Source organism: Cheilinus undulatus, linkage group 13 (genome assembly GCF_018320785.1).
Source record: "Cheilinus undulatus linkage group 13, ASM1832078v1, whole genome shotgun sequence".
Lineage (NCBI taxonomy): Eukaryota > Metazoa > Chordata > Actinopteri > Labriformes > Labridae > Cheilinus > Cheilinus undulatus.
In genome coordinates this window covers 47,228,164-47,246,672 of record NC_054877.1, presented here as the reverse complement: position 1 = coordinate 47,246,672, position 18,509 = coordinate 47,228,164, and the positions used below count along the sequence as shown (strand labels likewise).

The following is an 18,509-nucleotide window of genomic DNA, read 5'->3' as shown; positions in this document are numbered from 1 at the left end:
ATTACAGTTTCACAGTCAAGTCCCTCAGAAAGCTCAAAGATGACGCAACGTCTTCGGTCTGAGAGTCTTCTCATATTGATTGTTTAGCTAGCTGGATAAGCTTTTTCAAGCACGAAGACTGAGGCCAGTATAATCCCATTTTTGTCTCTTTTCACCATTTTTTCTCCCCATTTTCATCCATTTAAGCTACCTTTTTTGCCATTAAATACCACTTTTTTATTTTTTAAAATTCATTTCTTGCCACTTTTTTTCCCCAATTGTTGCCATTTTTTTCCCATTTTCGCCCATTTTAGCTACCTTCTGTCAATAAATACCCCCCCCATTTGCTATTCCCAAGTTTTTTGCCCTTTTTCATCATTTTTTTGCCACGTTTCGCTCATTTGAGTAACCTTTAGTCATTAGTACCACTTTTTTCCTTGTTCTTGTCCATTTCAGCCACTTCTTTTTTGCTACTTTTATGCAATTTTTGCCATTTTTACCCATTTAAGCTACTTTTAGCCCATTTAAGCTTCCTTTAGTCCTTAAATAACATGTTTTTTCCCTGTTTTTTGCCTGTTTTTGCCACTTTTTACAACTTTTTCCCCATATTCCCCCACTTTTATGCCATTTTTGGCCCTTTTCACAATTTCTTCTCCCCATTGTTACTTATTTAAGCAACATGTTGCCATAATATACAATTTTTTCCCTATGTTTTGCACATTTTTGCCACTTTTATTGCATTTCTAACTCATTTCTTGCCACTTTTATCTCATTTTGCCCTTTTAAGCTACCTTTTGCCATTAAGTACCACTTTTTTCCCAAGTTTTTTGCCCATTTTTGACACTTTTTTGCAACTTTTTATCAATTTTTTGCCACTTTTAACCCATTTTTGCCCTTTTTCCACATCTTTTCTCCCTATTTTTACCAATTTAAGCTACTTCTTGCCATTAAATACCACTTGTTTCCTATTTTTTACCCATTTTTTTGTCCACTCTTGACTGCTTTTTGCCAATTTTAGTCATTTTCACTCATTTTTTGCCGCTTTTATCCCATTTTTGCCCTTTTTCACTATTTCTTCACCCCATTTTTTATCCATTTAAGCTACCTTTTGCCATTAAATACCACTTTTTCCTATATTTTGTCCATTTTTGCCACTTTTTTGCCATTTTTAATTCATTTCTTGCCACTTTTTTTCCCCAATTGTTGCCACTTTTATCCAATTTTTGCCCATTTTAGCTACCTTCTGTCAATAAATACCCTTTCCCCCATTTTCTAATCTCATTTTGCCCTTTTTCATCATTTTTTGTCACTTTTCACTCATTTGAGCAATGTTTAGTCATTAGATACAGTTTTTCTTCTAGTTCTTGCCCATTTCAGCCACTTCTTTTTGCTACTTTTATCCCATTTTTGCCATTTTCACCATTTTTGCCGACTTTAACTTATTTTTCTGCTACTTCAAGCTGTTTTTGCCTCTTTTCACCACTTAAATTGTGGCTCTTGCAAAGGTATTTTTCAATAATTTGGCTCTTTGGTTGAGTAACACTGCTATAACCACTCCTTCATAATACCTGAAAGTGTCTTCCTCTGTTATCAGGAGAAACCCTGCAGATGCTCTACATTACACTGAACCCATTAGTTCTCTCCTGACTACATGACCGCTAATCCTACCAGCATTACGACACCAGATCGATGGCAGTCAAATGAAGCCATAAAGCGCATCGAGACAGCGGTAAATCGCCTGTTGGGGACCCACACATCCTCCTTAACGCCTTGTTTGATATTTGTCTCCAATAAATAGTGACCCATAAAAGCGGGCGTGGAGAAGAGGCCAGAACGGGGCTCTCTGTAATATTTACAGGTAGAATAGGTGGAGGGGAAAGCAGAGAGACATTATTTCCCCTAAATGAAATAGATCCTGACATCTGGGCATCCGAGGGCCCCATCCTCCTCTCTCTCTCTCTCTCTTTGTAATTACACGACATAATGGTGGTGCAGTCGGCCCGTAATCTCCCATTATAATCAGTCTCGGCTGCCTCCACTCGCTCTCCACCACGGCTTCTAATTCAATATAAATGTAAATGACTGGGGGGAGATGGAGGGGGAGGGAGGGGAGGTCAGGAACAGTATGGTGTGTAAATGTGGAGTGTGATCTCCACACAAATCCGTACTTATATTTACTAGAAGGCGTTTACATCTTTGTGATAATGTGTACAAATTGAATATGGACTGAAGACTGTAGAGAGTTTATGTGATTGAACATTGAACTGTAAGCATGAGGGTCAAAAACTGACTGAAAATATGATCTTTGGAGGTTTAAACGACCACAAGTAACCCTTTATCTTTCCAACTAGTAGTTTATCTTATCAATGAAGACTGTTTTGGTCTTTTTGCTCAGATTTTGGAAGGTTGGAATCTTAAGTATCATCAGCAAACTTTACTTCTCTGGTCTCAGGGAAGGGAGGCTTCTTCTTTCCAAAAAAGGCGAACTTTTGCAGTATCTTACGGTATCTTATGCATGTGCGATTTAGTATCTTGTACGTGTGATTTAGTATCTCGTACGTGTGATTTAGTATCTTGTACGTGTGATTTAGTATCTCGTATGTGTGATTTAGTATCTCGTACGTATGATTTATTCGCATTTAAGATACTGTGAAATCGCACGTACAAGATACGAATAAAACGCACGTGTGAGATAACAAATAGCATGTAAGAGATACTAAATTGAACATGCAAGATACTAAATTGCATGTGCGAGATACTAAATCGCACGTGCATTAAAAAAAAAAAAGTTCATGTCACCTCCCGGGCTCTGTAGTACCCCCCACATTTTTAAAAACGTATTTCGATCTTTAAATTGTACGGCTGCCTTGAGAATGAAATGCAAATGTGCTAAGAAAAGGCAGACTGAAAAATCACTGCTGCCTTATCATGATGGGAAGAATAATGTTACAACACAAAACTAAACAGTCCACGAAAATGTCTCATCTACAAATGAGAAAGGAGCTGACAAAGGCCCCGTCCACACAGAAACGAATTCAGAGTATACGTAAAAGTTTTATGTCGGATCGGCGTTTCATCCACACGGAAACGGTGTTTTAGGTGACTGTAAAGGATACTTTTTGAAAACAGGTCCCAGAGTACATAAATCCATAAACAACTACCGTTTCATCTCCGTGTGGACGGCTATCCTCATCTTTCTTGAAACGATTACATCACACATAGCGTATCTCCCTTAAGGCGCCTGCGCGGGTCTGACCAAAACAGTGATGGCGGGCTACAGGGTTGTGTTCGTGCTGCAGAGGCTACTGAGCTCGTTACGGCCTTTGCAGCAAAATCTGATGCTCCTTTACCACCACCACGAAACGCAAAAACCATATTTTCTTAAATCCAACTCTGAGAACAACTAGAAGAAAGTTTGTGTATCGGTTTTCTGTGATCTTCCTCTCCTTTGGTGCATTCCCCTGGGCAGGGCCTAGTTGCCCTAATTCAGTGATACTCAGCGTGTGTTTCTAGAGCCACATGTGGCTCTTTAGTGATTATTTGTGGCTCTTTTATGTCTTAATCTTAAACATTCTCCCCCAGAAAACCTTAAAAAGGGGAAACTTTTTTGCCCTTTTCACCATTTTTTGCCTCATTTCACCCATTTAAGCCACCTTTTGCCATTAAATGCTGCTTTTTTCCTACTTTTAGCCCAATTTTGCTCCTTTTTCAAATTTTTGCCCATTTTTTTGGCCACTTTTATCCCATTTTTGCCCTTTTCTCAATTTTTCTCCCCATTTTCACCCAATTAAGCTAACATTTGTCATCGAATACCACTTGTTTCCTTGTTTTTGCCCATTTATCCACTTCTTCTTTCCACTCTTATCTCATCTTTGCCCTTTCTCACCATTTTTTCAAAACTTTCCACCATTTAAGCTCCTTTTTGCCACTAAATACCACTTGTGTCCTCTTTGTCACCCATTTTGCTACTTCTTATAGCCACTTTTATCCAATTTTTGCTCTTTTTCACCACTTTTCACCCATTTCATCTACCTTTTGCCAATAAACACCACTTGTTTCCTATTTTTTGCCCATTTTTTCCACTCTTGCATGCTATTTGCACATTTTAGTCACTTTTCACTTATTTTTTTGACACGTTTTTGCCACTTTTATCCCATTGTTGCCTTTTGTCCCCATTTTTCTCTCCATTTGCACCCGTTTAAGCTACACTTAGTCAATAAATACCACCTTTTTCCTAGTTTTTGCCCATTTTAGCCACTACTTTTTACCACTTTTATCCCATTTTTGCCCTTTTTGCCACTTTTATCCCATTTAAGCTACCTTTTGCCATGAAATACCACCCTTTTCCCTACTTTTTTTGTTCATTTTGATGATTTTTTTGCCACTTCAATCCCATTTTTGCCTTTTTTCACAATTTTCTCCCCATTTTCACCCCATTAAGCTACGTTTTGTCATTGAATACCACTTTTTTCCTAGTTTTTGCCCCTTTTAGCCACTTCTTTTTTCCACTCTAATCCCATGTTTGCCCTTTCTCACCATTTTTTCACCACTTTTCACCCATTTCAGCTCCTTTTTGCTACTAAATACCACTTGTGTCCTCTTTTTCACCCATTTTGCTACTTCTTTTCACCACTTTTCACCCATTTCATCTACCTTTTGCCATTAAATACCACTTGTTTCCTATTTTTTGCCCATTTTTACCACTCTTGACTGCTATTTGCCCACTCTAGTCACTTTTCACTTATTTTTTTGACATGTTTTTGCACTTGTGCACAATTTCATGCCGACTATATCTAATTTTTTTTGTCAATCATCCATTTTTGCTACTTCTGACCCTTTTTCTACTTTTTCCTCCCATTTGTACCACCCTTTTCACCCATTTTTGTTGCTTTTTGATAATTTTTGCAAGCTTTAACTTAATGTTATTGCTACTTCAGGCTGTTTTTTGCCACTTTTCACATTGTGGCTCTTGCAAAGGTGTTTTTCAACAATTTGGCTCTTTGGTTGAGCAGGGTTAAGTAACACTGACCTAATGGTTAATCTGGCCTGGCAGAGATAATTTTGCACATCTCTCAGCATGCTTTTTGGCATGAATTTCACCCACCGACATGCTCCACCACTAACAGCACTAGCCTGTGTAACACAGACCATCAACTGGCTGATCAACTGATATGGCCCCCCAACTGGCTTTGGGGGGCCATATCAGGCCCCCCAAAGCTTCCTATCTGACCCCCAGAAGATCATTATATTCAGAAAAGGAGGAAAAGATGTTGTGATTTTAAGGGTATCTTTTGGCTTTAAATGTCTACAGCTGTTAAACCCACCACAAAAACAACGATATTAGATAGATTAGATAAATAGTTGTAGAATGACTTAACATTTGATCTGTTTGAAAAAAAAATCACTTGTCAGCCATTATTAGTTAATGTGTAAAAAAAGTGTTTTAAAAAAACTGGGTTTAGACTGGCAGAAATGTTACAAAAATGGCCAGATAAAGTGGTGAAAAGGGGTCTGAGACTGGCAAAAACTGGTGATAAGTGTCAAAATGGGTTGTGGAGTGGCTGCTGTATAACTTAGGTTAGCACTGAAGCTAAGCTACTTCCTTGTTTATTCTTGTCGCTCTGATTGGCCCTTCATGAATGTGACTGACAGAATGCTTGTCCAATCACCTTCTGACAATTTTTTTTAAAAGTCCTACCCTTCCCAAACACTTTCTATGGGAGCTTTTCCACGTGAATGTGAAATATATCCGTGCAGTAAAACAGTCTATCTGGCAGGTCAGGTTAGCTTCTTGGTGCAAATCCCCGTCAGGTTGAAAATGATGCTGTTATTTAATTATCAGATGAATTTAAATTTCCCGTAGAACTCTGCGAGCTTAGAAATAGACTCACACTCTCTTGTTACTCCTCTAACAGCTGACATTCATGACATCTACATTACACTGAACTACTAAGAAGGAAACATTAACTTTGGGTTGGCCATTTTCAGCCCATATTTAATTCATATAGAAATTGCGTGTAGGAATGGAGTCCGTCATCTGTCACGTTGGCTTTCACTAAGATGATATCAAGTTAATATAAAATTCAGCTCATATGAGAGATCCCAGCGAACATGGCACCTCTGATACCTGCAAAGTAACTGTGAAAAATCTCCTCACAGCTTCCCCCTGCCGTGAGAAATGAGGCAATATGTTACTAAACTGTATCGCAATTCATAATTCAAAATGCTGCGTAATTAACTTTCTTCTCGGCCGCCGTAATGTGAGACCAAATTAAAGAGAGAGAGGGAGGGAAATATCAATTTAGAGGAAGAGGGAGTAAAAGTCAGAGTGGAAATCTGTAGGGGAGAGAGAGGGAGGTAAAGAAAGGCAGGAAATGAGAGTCGGGCAGCAAGGAGGAGACAAAACAGAGTATAAAATTAATTTAAAGCCTCTATGATGACTGAATAGGAGAGTTTAAGAGTAATCACTTAACTGGAGGTTGTCTGACTAGTCTTAAAGGTTTAGAACGTGTTTTTTTGATTATTATTATGGTGTCGCAGTGATTCCACATGCCCTCAGGTGCCGTTTTTCACTTTGATTAGGTAAATACTGAGAGGATGGAGTCTGGCTAGACGAAAACAAAGAATCCAGTTCAGATTTTTATTCTGGGGGGATTGTAAGGTTGTTAACATCCAGACAGTTCCTCTAAATCAGTGATACTCAACCTGTGGCTCTTTTGTTATGATTGGCGGCTCTTTTATGTCTTAATTTGAAATATTATTCCCCCAGAAAACCTTTAAAAATGGAAACTTTGACACCAGAAATTATCCACTGTAAGTAGCATTAATCAGTTCATTGTCAACTTTATTTGTTGTCTCTGTCTTCATTGCCCTTATTTGCTTTTTTTGCCACTTTTAATCACTTTTTGCTGCTTTTAGCCCATTTTTGCCACTTTCTGCCACTTTTTTGCCACTCTTATCCCATTTTTACCATGTTTTCCCACTTTTTGCCTCTATTATCCTGCTTTTTGCGATTTGAATTTTCCCCTATTTCCCCATTTAAGCCAAGAGTACCTGGATGCATCTGAGGACCTCCACTTCACACCAAACGTCGGAAAATCACCGCCACATCTCGTCTTCTAACATCTGAAGTCACTAACCTGACACGCCAGATGGATTTGTTTCACACATCCATCTGAGAAAGCTTCTATAGCAGTGATACCCAACCTGTGGCTCTGGAGCCACATGTGGCTCATCTGTGATGATTTGTCACTCTTTTATGTCTTTATATTAAATATTATTCCCCAGAAAACCTTAAAAAGGAAAATTCTACCTCAGAAATTATCCATTGCAAGTCACATTAATCAGTTTGTTTCCCACACTTACACAGTAGGCTTTAAATGTCAACCTCTATTGTTGTCTGCATATTTCCATTGCCCTTATTTGCATTTTTTTTTTTTTGCTACTTTAATTGAATTTTTACTGCTTTTAGCGCATTTTGGACACTTTTTCCAGCTTTTTGCAATTTTTTGCCCAATTTTCCACCTTTTGCCCATTTGGGCTGCCTTTTGCAATTAAATGCCACTAATGTCCCATTTTGCCTCTCTTTCATGCTTTTTGCCCATTTTTCCCACATTTTTTCTGATTTTTGCCAACATCAGACACTTTTCACTCATTTTTTGCAATGTTTTTGCCACTTTTAACTCATTATTTGGTCACCTCCCACCCATTTTTGGCACTTTTCTCCCAGTGTTTGCTGCTTTTTGACCATTTTTGCCACATTTAACTTATTTTAATTGCCACTATTCACCACTTAGATTGTGGCTCTTGCAAATGTATTTCTCACCAATTTTTGGTTGAGCAGGGTTGAGTAATGTTGTTCTATAGGAAACGTTTGGGAAAAGGCAGAGGCTTTGAAAAAAAACTTTGAAAAAATGTTGCCAGAGGCAAGTCGCTACTTCTGGTTCAGCGTTTATTGTGCCGGACCACTTCGCCAAAATAGACTACACGAAAAATGATTTATATCTTTTTTATATAAACTTATATTTCACTGTCAGTTATTTTCTTTATATGTATCATTTATTTAATGATTCATTAAAATCCATATAATCTTGTCGTTTGTGCTTTTTATTCCAAAAACGTGCACAGTCCTTGTCTACTGTATTAAATGATGTAGTGGACTTGCCTCTGGCAACATGGCGGCGACATCAGCGTCCAGCCAGCCAATCTCCTGTCACATATTATGTCCGTGCAAAGTGACACTTGAATTTGGATCATAAATCGATTTAGTAAAATTAATGTTATGTAATCTCTGTGCTTGTTAGTCTGAAAAGTCACGTATTTTTGGTCTACTTATATTTCCTTATGTGGCAGACTTGCCTCTGTTAACATGGCGGCGATGCACGAAGAAAACAACGAAGAAGACGTTCAGTTTAAGTGACTTCCAGTATCAGAAGACGAGATATGGCGGCGCTCGTCCGATTTCAAATGTGAAGTGGTTCTCTGATGCATCCAGCTCCCTCTCACTTAAGCTGCCCCTTGCCAGTGAATGTCACTTTTTCCCTTTTTAGCACATTTCTCCCAAGTTTTTGCTGCTTTTTGCCCATTTTAAACAATTTTCACTCATATTTTGCCACCTTGTTTGCTGCTTTATGACCATTTTTGCCACCTGTAACACATTTTTTGTCACTTCTCACCCATGTCTGCCACTTTTCTCTCTGTTTTTGTGACTTTTCACCCAGGTTTACCATTTTATTCCTATTTTACCCCACTCACCCATTTTTTAGCCACATTTTTGCTGCCTTTTGACCTTTTTTACCAGCTCTAAAGTATTTTTATTGCCACTTTAACCCATTTTTTCCCCACTTACATTGTGGCTCTTGCAAAGGTATTTTTCATTTTTCATTTTGGTTGAGCGGGGTTGACTAACGCCGCTGTAAATGATCTACAGGCTGAGAGGTGAGAGACAGCCACGCTGCAGCAGACATTGGTCCCTCTGGACTGAATTAAAGTGATTCTGCAGGGACACGCTGACTCACTGAAGGCAGGCAGGCAGACTATCGAGTATTTACACCCAGTCAGGAAAAGTCCAATCCTCGTGTTGGTTCCACAAAAATGGGCGTTTAAAACATGTAAACTTGGAAGTCTTCATTAAAGGGATATTTCAGGGTTTTTGAAGTTAGGTTGTATGAGGTGCTTGGCTATAGTAGTGGCATTAGCCATTGTGATTGTTACTTGCTCAGAGAGCCCCGCAGCATAATGGCTATAAATGGGAACATTTTATCAATGTAGTTTAACAAGTTTTATGTAAAAATGACCCAACTTCAAAAATACTGAAATATCCCTTTAAGTCATATGAATTTCATGAACTTGGACTAAATACCCCTCAATCTGTGTTCCTCAAACAGTGACCCCTGGGCCAGATCCAGACTAACTCAGTGGATAACTTCACTCAGGCTGCCACTTATGAATCACTACACCACCTCTACCACCCTCTGCACCTCGACTGGAGTCCACCTGTGGCAAATTAAACTAATTGGACGTGATTTAAATAGGCACTCACCTCTCTATAGGACTCTCAGCTGACAATTATACCAGAGCAGAAACCAAGCCATGAGGTCAAAGGAGGTGCAGAGCTCAGAGACAGGACTGTTGCACAGATCTGGATGGAGGGGCACAGCGGCCTCCAGAGTTCTCACATAGAAGACGTTTGGACCAACCAGGACTCCCTCAAGAGCCAGTAAGAGAGGAGACCAAGACCCAGATGGTCACTTTTCACACATTATTTTTGCCACTTCTGGACCATTTTTGCCACCTGTAACTCTTTTTTTTGCCTCTTCTCACCAATTTTTGCCACTTTCTGCCCTTAATTTCCACTTTTTCTGCCCTTAATTGCCACTTTTTCTGCCCTTAATTGCCACTTTTTCCATCAGTGTTTGCCCCTTTTTTCCACTTTTCACCCCTTTAAGCTGCCTTTTGCAATAAAAAATGTCCTTTTTACCCCCACTTTCCCACATTTTTTCCTGATTTTTGGCCATTTTTCCAAACTTTTGTCAGATTTTTGCTACTTTTTGACATTTTTTTTTCCACCTTTAATTTATTTATTTGGTCACTTCCCACCAATTTTTGCCATGTTCTGCCCTTTTTTGCCACTTTTATCTCAGTGTTTGCCGCTTTTAGTCCATTTTAGCCACTTCTTTTATTACCTTTCACCCATTTTTGACACTTTTATCCTGCTTTGGCAATTTTTTTGCCCATTTTTGCCTATATGTGTTGCTTCTTACCCATTTAAGCTGCCTTTTGCAGTTAAATTCCTACCTAGTTCCCATTTTTCAAACTTTAAAAAAAATGCCAATTTTTGTCACTTTTCACACATCTTTTACCACTTTTGGACCATTTTTGCCACCTGTAAATCATTTTTTGCAATTTTCTAACCAATTTTTACCACTTTCTGCCCTTAATTGCCACTTTTCTCTCGGTGTTTGCCCTTTTTGCCCCTTTTTTCCCACCTTTCACCCATTTAAGCTGCCTTTTGCAATTAAATGTCTTATTTTCCCCACTTTCCCACATTTTTTTCTGATTATTGGCCATATTTCCTAACTTTTTTTCGGATTTTTTCTACTTTTTGACCATTTTTTGCCACCTTTAAATTATTTTTTGGTCATTTCCCACCAATTTTGCCACACTCTGTCCTTTTTTGCCACTTTTCTCCCACTGGTTGCAGCTTTTTGACCACTTTTGCCACCTTTAACTTATATTAATTGCCACATTTCACCACATTGTGGCTCTTGCAAAGGTATTTTTCAGAAACCTGGATCTTTGGTTGAGCAGGGTTGAACACTGCACTAAATGCTAAGAAAAGTTAAATAAAAACACACTTTTCATAGTGGGCTTCTCACGGGCCCCTTCCTGCTGTGGGCCCGGGTAATCAGTACCCTTTTCCCCCCTGTGCTACACCCCTGGGCTTAGGGCCGACTCTGAGAATGTCCTAGAGGGGCCCAGCCGGAGCCCTGACATGAACTTTATCCAACATCTCTGGAAAGACTGCAAATGGCAGTGTGAATCATTGTGATATTGCAGTGTTTTCTTTGAAAAATGTCTAAAATTCTGTTTTCACTTTGTCATGATGGGCACTGAGAGAATAAAAATGCAAATTAAGCTTTAACTGTAGCTCCACTTACCTTTGCACGGAAACAAACTGATCCACTTTGAAAAGACAGCCCCTAATGATGATGCATATTCAGACAGTGAGAAATAAACAAATGCATTGGTCGTTTTCAGTGTTTTCATGAAATTCAAAGCCCAACAAGCATGCATAAACCTCCTAAATATATTCAGAAAAAAAAGACATTTTTATAGGTAGAAAAAAAGAGAAGTGAGAGTCAGACGGGACAGTGAGCCGGTGTCTAACACTGTCTGATTTGGAGGCCGGCCAACTAGGGGAAAACTGTCAGACACTGGCAGGAAGCTGCTGATTAATCTGAGCAGTGATGGAGAAAAAACCCTGAGAGGGCTGGGAGGCTGAGTGGGTGTGTGTGTGGGAGTGTGTGTAAGAGAGAGAGAGGAAGAAGCAGAGAGCGAGCGAGGAAGCAGCCAAATGTGACAGAGTGTGACAAAAGGGGAAAAAGAGAGCGGGATTCATTTATTGTGATGTTGCAGATATTTTGTATGACTTTTATTGGACTGATTCAGCAGTACTGTTCATCCAACATTCATGCCAATAAAGCAGAGTGAATCAAAACTGAGCTGAATAAAGACAGAGAGGACAGGAGAATAAGGATGGAGCAGACAGACCCATGCTGATGGAGATGTGTGACGAAAACGTCCAGGAAATGGAAAGATGTATGCAGAGGATTTAGAGAAAATAAGGATGGATGATGGAGAGTCAGACAGGGAGTTTGTTGTTTACTCACTAATAGGTCCACTCATTATTTCGGCACACATCCAGCCACCAAGCAACACGTCGTTTCCAACACGTCAGATTGAAAATAAAAAAAGAGAAAATGTGATGTGCACTCCTCGCCCTGCCACCCACGCTGGATTTGGGTGTTAAAAAAAAAAAAAAAAAAAAAAAGGAGTGACAGCCAAACTAGCTGCAGACGCTGAAATTAAGTGGCTTGTTAGAAATTGGATTCTACATTTGGACCATCTGAGGTGGTAAATCTAGCATCAACTATCCAGTTAATTTCAACACATGATTCATGTTCAGGTTACCGTCAGCCAAGTTCTTATTCTTCCTTTTTTCAGTCATTTTAAAGCATTTTAGCTCACATGGTTTATGCAAATACTCACATATCCTCTTAGAAAGATTATAACATTTTATAAAAACTTATGATTTGTGCCAAACACACGCACAAGCAGCAGTGTCTCTAGATCAGTGTTACCCAACCCTGCTCCACCAAAGAGCCAAATTATTGAAAAATACCTTTGGAAGAGCCATAATCTAAGTGGTGAAAAGTAGCAAAAAATAGCTTGAAGTAGCGATAAACGTAAGTAAATGGTGGCAAAAATGGTCAAAGTGCAACAAAAATGGGTGAAAATGGGCGAAATGGGGAGGTAAGGGGTCAGAAAGTAGCAAAAATGGAGGAAAGTGACAAAAAATTAGTTACAGGTGGCACAAAATGGTCCGAAAGTGGCAAATACAAGCAAAAAATGAGTGGAAAGGACTACAATGGGCAAAAAGCAGTCAAGAGTGGCACAATTGGGCAAAAAATAGGAAACAAGTGATATTGAATGGCAAAAGGTAGCTTCAAAAGGTAAAAAGTGGTGAAAAAGGGCAAAAATTGGATAAAAGTGGCAAATGTATTTAATGATTAAAGGAAGCTGAAATGAGTGAGAGTGGCAAAAAATAGTGAAAATTGGCAAAAATGGGATTAAAAATAGGGGGAAAAAGGTATCGACAAAAGGAAGCTAAAATGGGATAAAAGTGGCAACAATTGGAAAAAAAGTGGCAAGAAATGAATTAAAAATGGCAAAAAAAAGTGGCAAAAATGGGCAAAATATAGGAAAAAGTATTTAATGGCAAATGGTAGCTTAAATGGATCAAAATGGGGAGAAGAAATGGTGAAAAGGGGCTTAAAAGTTGCAAAGAAACATGTCAAAAATGGGCAAAAGGTAGGGAAAAAGTGGTATTTAATGGCAAAAGGTAGCTAAAAAGGGCAAAATGGGATAAAAGTGGCAAAAAATGAGTTAAAGTTGCTATAAAAGTGGCAAAAATGTGCAAAACATAGGAAAAAATTTTTTTTTATGGCAACAGGTAGCTTAAATGAGTGAAAATGGGGAGAAGGAATGGTGGAAAGGGCCAACAATGGGATAAAAGTGGGAAAAAAATGGGCAAAAACAGAGGAAAGAGGAAAGTGGTATTCAATGGCAACAGGTAGTTTTAATGGGTGAAAAGTGGCAACAAAAATTGTGAAAGGGTATTGACAAAAGGATAAAAGTGATGAAAAAGGATAAATGGGCAAAAACTAGGGAAACAGTGGTAATTAATGACAAAAGTAATCTTAAATGAGTGAAAATTCAGAGAAAAAAAATGGTGGAAAAAGGCAAAAATGGGATTTAAGTGGCAACAAAAATTGTAAAAAAATGATAAAGGATGTCAAAAATGGGCAAAAAACTGGAAAAAAAGTGGTATTTAATGGCACAAGGTAGCTAAAATGGGCAAAAATGGGATAAAAGTGGCAAAAAATGGGTACAAAGTTGCAAAAAAAGTGGCAAAAATGGGCAAAAAGTAGGAAAAATGTGGTATTTAATGACAAAAGGTAGCTTAAATGGATGAAAAGTGGCAAAAAATGGTGAAGGGCAAAAAAGTTTCCCTTTTTAAGGTTTTCTTAGAGAATACTATTTCAGATGAAGACATAAAAGAGGCACATGTGGCTCCAGAGCCACACGTTGAGTATCACTGATCCAGATACTCTGGAGGCCCCAGGCAGTGGGCCCCTTGGAGGTTGTAGTCATTGCTGTGTTTAAAGGGATTCCATGTTGTCACTGATATGGACCAATGCCAGACAGCTCTAAGAGAACCTAGGCCAGCGATCCTCAACTGGAGGCCCTGGGTCCACATCAGGCCCCCCATATCTTCCCATCTGACCCCCAGAACATTATCAAAGTCAAGACGCGCAGAGGAAGAGATGCACTATATTGCCAAAAGTAATCACTCGCCCATCCAAATAATGTAAGTCAGGTGTTCCAGTCACTTCCATGTCCACAGGTGTATAAAATCATCACCTAGGCATGCAGACTGTTTCTACAAACATTTGTGAAAGAATGGCTCGCTCTCAGGAGCTCAGTGAATTCCAGCGTGGTACTATGATAGGATGCCACCTGTGCAACAAGTTTCTCCTAAATATTCCTCAGTCAACTGTCAGTGGTATTATAATAAAGTGGAAGCCATTGGGAATGACAGCAACTCAGCCACCAAGTGGCGGTATTTTTGCCACCTGTAACACATTTTTGTCACTTCTCACCCATTTCTCTCAGTTTTTGTGACTTTCACCCAGTTTCACCATTTTATACCTTTTTTACCCCACTTGCCCATTTTTTTAGCCAGATTTTTGCCACTTTTTGACTTTTTTTACTAACTCTAACTTATTTTTCTTGCCACTTGAACCCATTTTTTCACCACTTAGATTGTGGCTCTTAGAAAGGTATTTTTCAACAACTAGGCTCTTTGGTTGAGCAGGGTTGGGTAACTGGTTTACATGGATGTGAACTCCACAATCAAACACTGCTTTAAAACAAAATGACAGAGCTGAGATCGCTCAGAGGAAGTAGTCTCTGTAGTATGGCTACCAAGCAACTCTGATAACATATGATGATAATATCCTTCATCATCTTCCACCTACCTGGGGCAGCGTCCCAATGGTAGCAGGCTAAGCAAGTCAACACAGATATCCCTCTCTCCGGCAACACTTTCCAACTCCTTCTGGGGGATCCCGAGGCATTCCCAGACCAGACAGGACATTTTACCCCTCCAGTACATTCTAGGTCTTCCCCGAGGTCTCCTACCAGCCGGACATGCCTGGAAGACCCCCACAGGACGGCACCTCAGAGGCATCCTGATCAGATGCCTGAACCACCTTACCTGGCTGATTTCAATGTGACGGAGCAGCGGTTCTACTCTTAGTTCCTTCCAGACGTCTGAACTCCTCACCCTATCTCTACGGCTGTGGTGGGAATTTCTAAAAGGACAATAAAACTAAGACACCAACAACAACCAGCAAGGAGAAACTCTCTGGATTTATTTTGACACCTGCAGGTGGACAGACCAACCACGACCACGGAGTCGTGATGACAGAATGTGCCCCAAACCTTTTGACCGGTGCTCTTTTATATTCCAGTTTACAACACTCATTTGCATGCCTACAATTCAGGTCACACACAGATTTTAAAATATGTCATAAAAAACCTGTTCCCCAACTTAACCCCTCCTGGCCAAACACGTATCTCCACGCTTAACCCCTCATTGACACTGACAGGCAGACTGGTGTAGCCTGTGCAGTTCTGCAGGCGCTGAACTGGACTGTTGTGGTACTGAGCAGGCTGAACTGGAAGGCAAAGCTCTAAGTTTACCCTTAGATCTCCTCATGAACTCTGGGTAATGACCGTAAGCTGCATGTCTGTGAAGGCCTGTTACCAGACACTGACTACTGTCACTATTTTAACCAAAGCCTGTGCTCCATAAGTGTTGAGAAGACTGAAAACATCACGTATTACTCCAGCTGCTGCTCATGCTCCTGCTTTGGTGCGATGAGTCAACATGAGCTGTTTGTCCTGGCGGTTAGCTTGATTGCGCTCCCATTACATAGAGCCACTCTAAGGCTCAATTTGAAGGGAGCCAAGAGTCAGACCATCTCTTCCAAGTCATCGTGGCTTGATTGTTCTGTCCTAAAATGTTTGTCGTGTTCATTTAAAAAAAAAAAACATACCAAAGAGAGAAAACCTCTTTATTTTGGGACAATTTCCCCATCCAGCTTTCAAAGAACTCTGAATGTAAGACATGATTTCCCATAAAAGGTTCCTTAAAACCACCTGTGCTTATCCTAAAGTGGAGGCTCCATCTGGACTAAAACATACCCCTCCTCCTGGTTTAGAGATTGCCTGACTCTGAATGAAGAATGAGCTCACAAAAAGGCAGGTGAGTTAAGCCTGACTTTTCATTCTGCCATTTAAGCCCAGGGAATGAAATCTCCAGATAATACCCACACCTTTGGCCCCGGGAATTGAAAAGCCCCCGTGTGTCTGCAGGATGCGGGACCATATTGGATCTGGGAAAAGGCCCCCGGACGCCATTACAGCTCATTTAAAGTTAAAGACGGAGGTTTTTTTTATTCTTATTCTTCTTTTTGGGCCCGCGGGGGAAAGAGTCTGCTCAGAACGGAGGTCTGATAGCAGCTAGAGCCTCTGGAGCAACGCCGAGAAGGAGCAGATAGGAGAGAAGTCCTTTATAATGCAGTGTGAGACGGACAGAGCAAAGATGAATTTTCAGCACAGTTTTAAATATTTTTCTTTATTAGCAGTTATTGATTTGCACTCACTGCTGTTATTATATTATATTCAAAGGTGTGACTATTCTGGGATGCCCTCTGCTCTTCCACAGGCTGATCTGGAGAGCACAAAGCAGGGACAGCACACGTTCCTGCCTTTCCTGTTCCTACCTGAGGCAGGAAGTGAAGCAGCACCCCGGAGCAGAGCGGGCATCACTGACAGCAGAAGGATTCATTAAGAAGCAGGATGAAGGAGGAGCTAAAAATGCTAAAATTCATGATTTATATTATTCTTTAAAACATTTTTGTTTTGCTTTTTCTCTTAACACTTCCATCTCTGATCATGACATAACAAATCTTTGGTCAATGCCATGATGTTATGTGTTTTTAACCCTTTAAATGCCCGTCTGTTCAATTTTCATTCAGCAGAATGAGATATTTTACATATTAAAAATGCTAAGGGGATTTTTTATTATTATCAAAGATGGTCATAAGTCATGAGTTACCACCAACATCAAGTTTAGTACATTATTTTTTTTTTGCAGCGCCCAGAAATTGGTGAAAATTATGCAAAAGATAGAGCCCTAGGAAACATTTTGACCCCTACTTTATGTGGTTACATTCATATTTGTTTTTGTTTTTTTTTATTGATTGATTTATGTGTTTGTAACCACTTTAGGCACTTTAGAGCAGCAGCATTACAAAAAAGAACAAAGCTTAGAAACAAAGTGTCAGTTGACAGAACAATACAGGCAAAGACAAAGGTATGTACAAATCTAAACTTAAGAGTATTAATAAAAGAAGAGAAAAAGATAATAATAATAAAATTAAAGCTGCAAGCAGCGATGACGGGCCCTCGCAACCCATTGCATGTCGAGGTGTTACGCAAAAGTGGATATGTAGCAACCGTTGCATGCCAGCAACAAGGCTGCACCCATGGGTTATGTGAGCTTTGCAACACTCACACTGTCACAGAAACAGAGGGTGATACCCGTCATTAATTTTGCCATAATTTTGGCAGTAAAACTAACGGGAAGGAGGCATGTACCCTGAAAATTTTGAATGCAGCTCCAAATTATGAACAATCACTGTATTGTCATTTTCACAGCTCCTCCTTCTGCTCTGCTTGGCTCAGCCGCTGTTTCTCTGTCTCTCTCTCCTGCATGCCTGCAGCCTCACTCCCTCTCCCTCGTGTGCACGCTCACTCCACAGGAGAAAAATGACCAGGTGGCTAAAAGCATTAACTGAATGTTCCAATCATTGGTGAATAAGATCAACCAGAGGAGCAAATAGAGAGCTCAAGATGTGTACAAGTTTCTTTCATCATTTTTGTCAATGCTTTTATATCTATTTATATCTCCTCTCAAATTTGAAAATGGTCTTCAGCAGCAAAGATTGTCAATCGTAGAGATGTTCTACTCTGGTATGAATATGGTCTTCAGCAGCAAAGATTATCACTCATGGAGATGTGCAAGTCAATATGTGTAAACAGTCTTCAGCAGCAAAGACTGTGGATTGTAGAGATGTTCTACTCCAGATGTGAAGTCTCAGAGAAAGTGCAGCTAGCTTTAGCTGTTGGTTGTTGGTTTGAATCTGTGGATTTTTGAAGCTGCTGCTGTAACTGGCTGACTCAGGAGTAAAGAGGACTGCCATAGAGTTGGAAGGCGGGGAGTATTTGGTTCTTGGCGCATTTTTAAGTCCAGTCCCCAAAAGCAGAGATCAGATCCTCTGAGAAACATGAGCAGGTGTCTGTCTCAGTGGTTTAGTGGAAAAGCCAACTGACTGTGAATCAGGAGGTCACAGGTTCAAATCTTAGCATGGGTTGATCTCTTTTAAAAGTCTGAGTCCAAATCTAGACTTCAGGAGACCTGGACAGGAGTTGGCCTTTCAAATCTAACCAATGTCTTTAAGTTTTCAAGATTGAGATGTGCAACACAAGATGTGAATATAGTTCTCAGCAGCAAAGATTATCATTCATGGAGATTTGCAGCTCAAGTATGAAAATGGTCTCCAGCAGCAAAGATTGTGGATCGTAGAGATGTTCTACTCCAGATGTGAAGTCTGAGA

The 18,509-nt window shown here is 39.8% G+C and overlaps 1 long non-coding RNA gene across 1 annotated transcript; it reads left to right on the top strand.

Moving 5' to 3' along the window:
* Positions 1 to 1,111: 1,111 nt before the first annotated feature.
* On the top strand, positions 1,112 to 16,919 carry LOC121519764. Its single transcript, XR_005992736.1, has 4 exons — positions 1,112 to 1,484; positions 1,574 to 1,708; positions 9,366 to 9,697; positions 16,556 to 16,919. It is a non-coding gene; the product is annotated as an uncharacterized LOC121519764 (long non-coding RNA).
* The last annotated feature ends 1,590 nt before the right edge of the window (positions 16,920 to 18,509 follow it).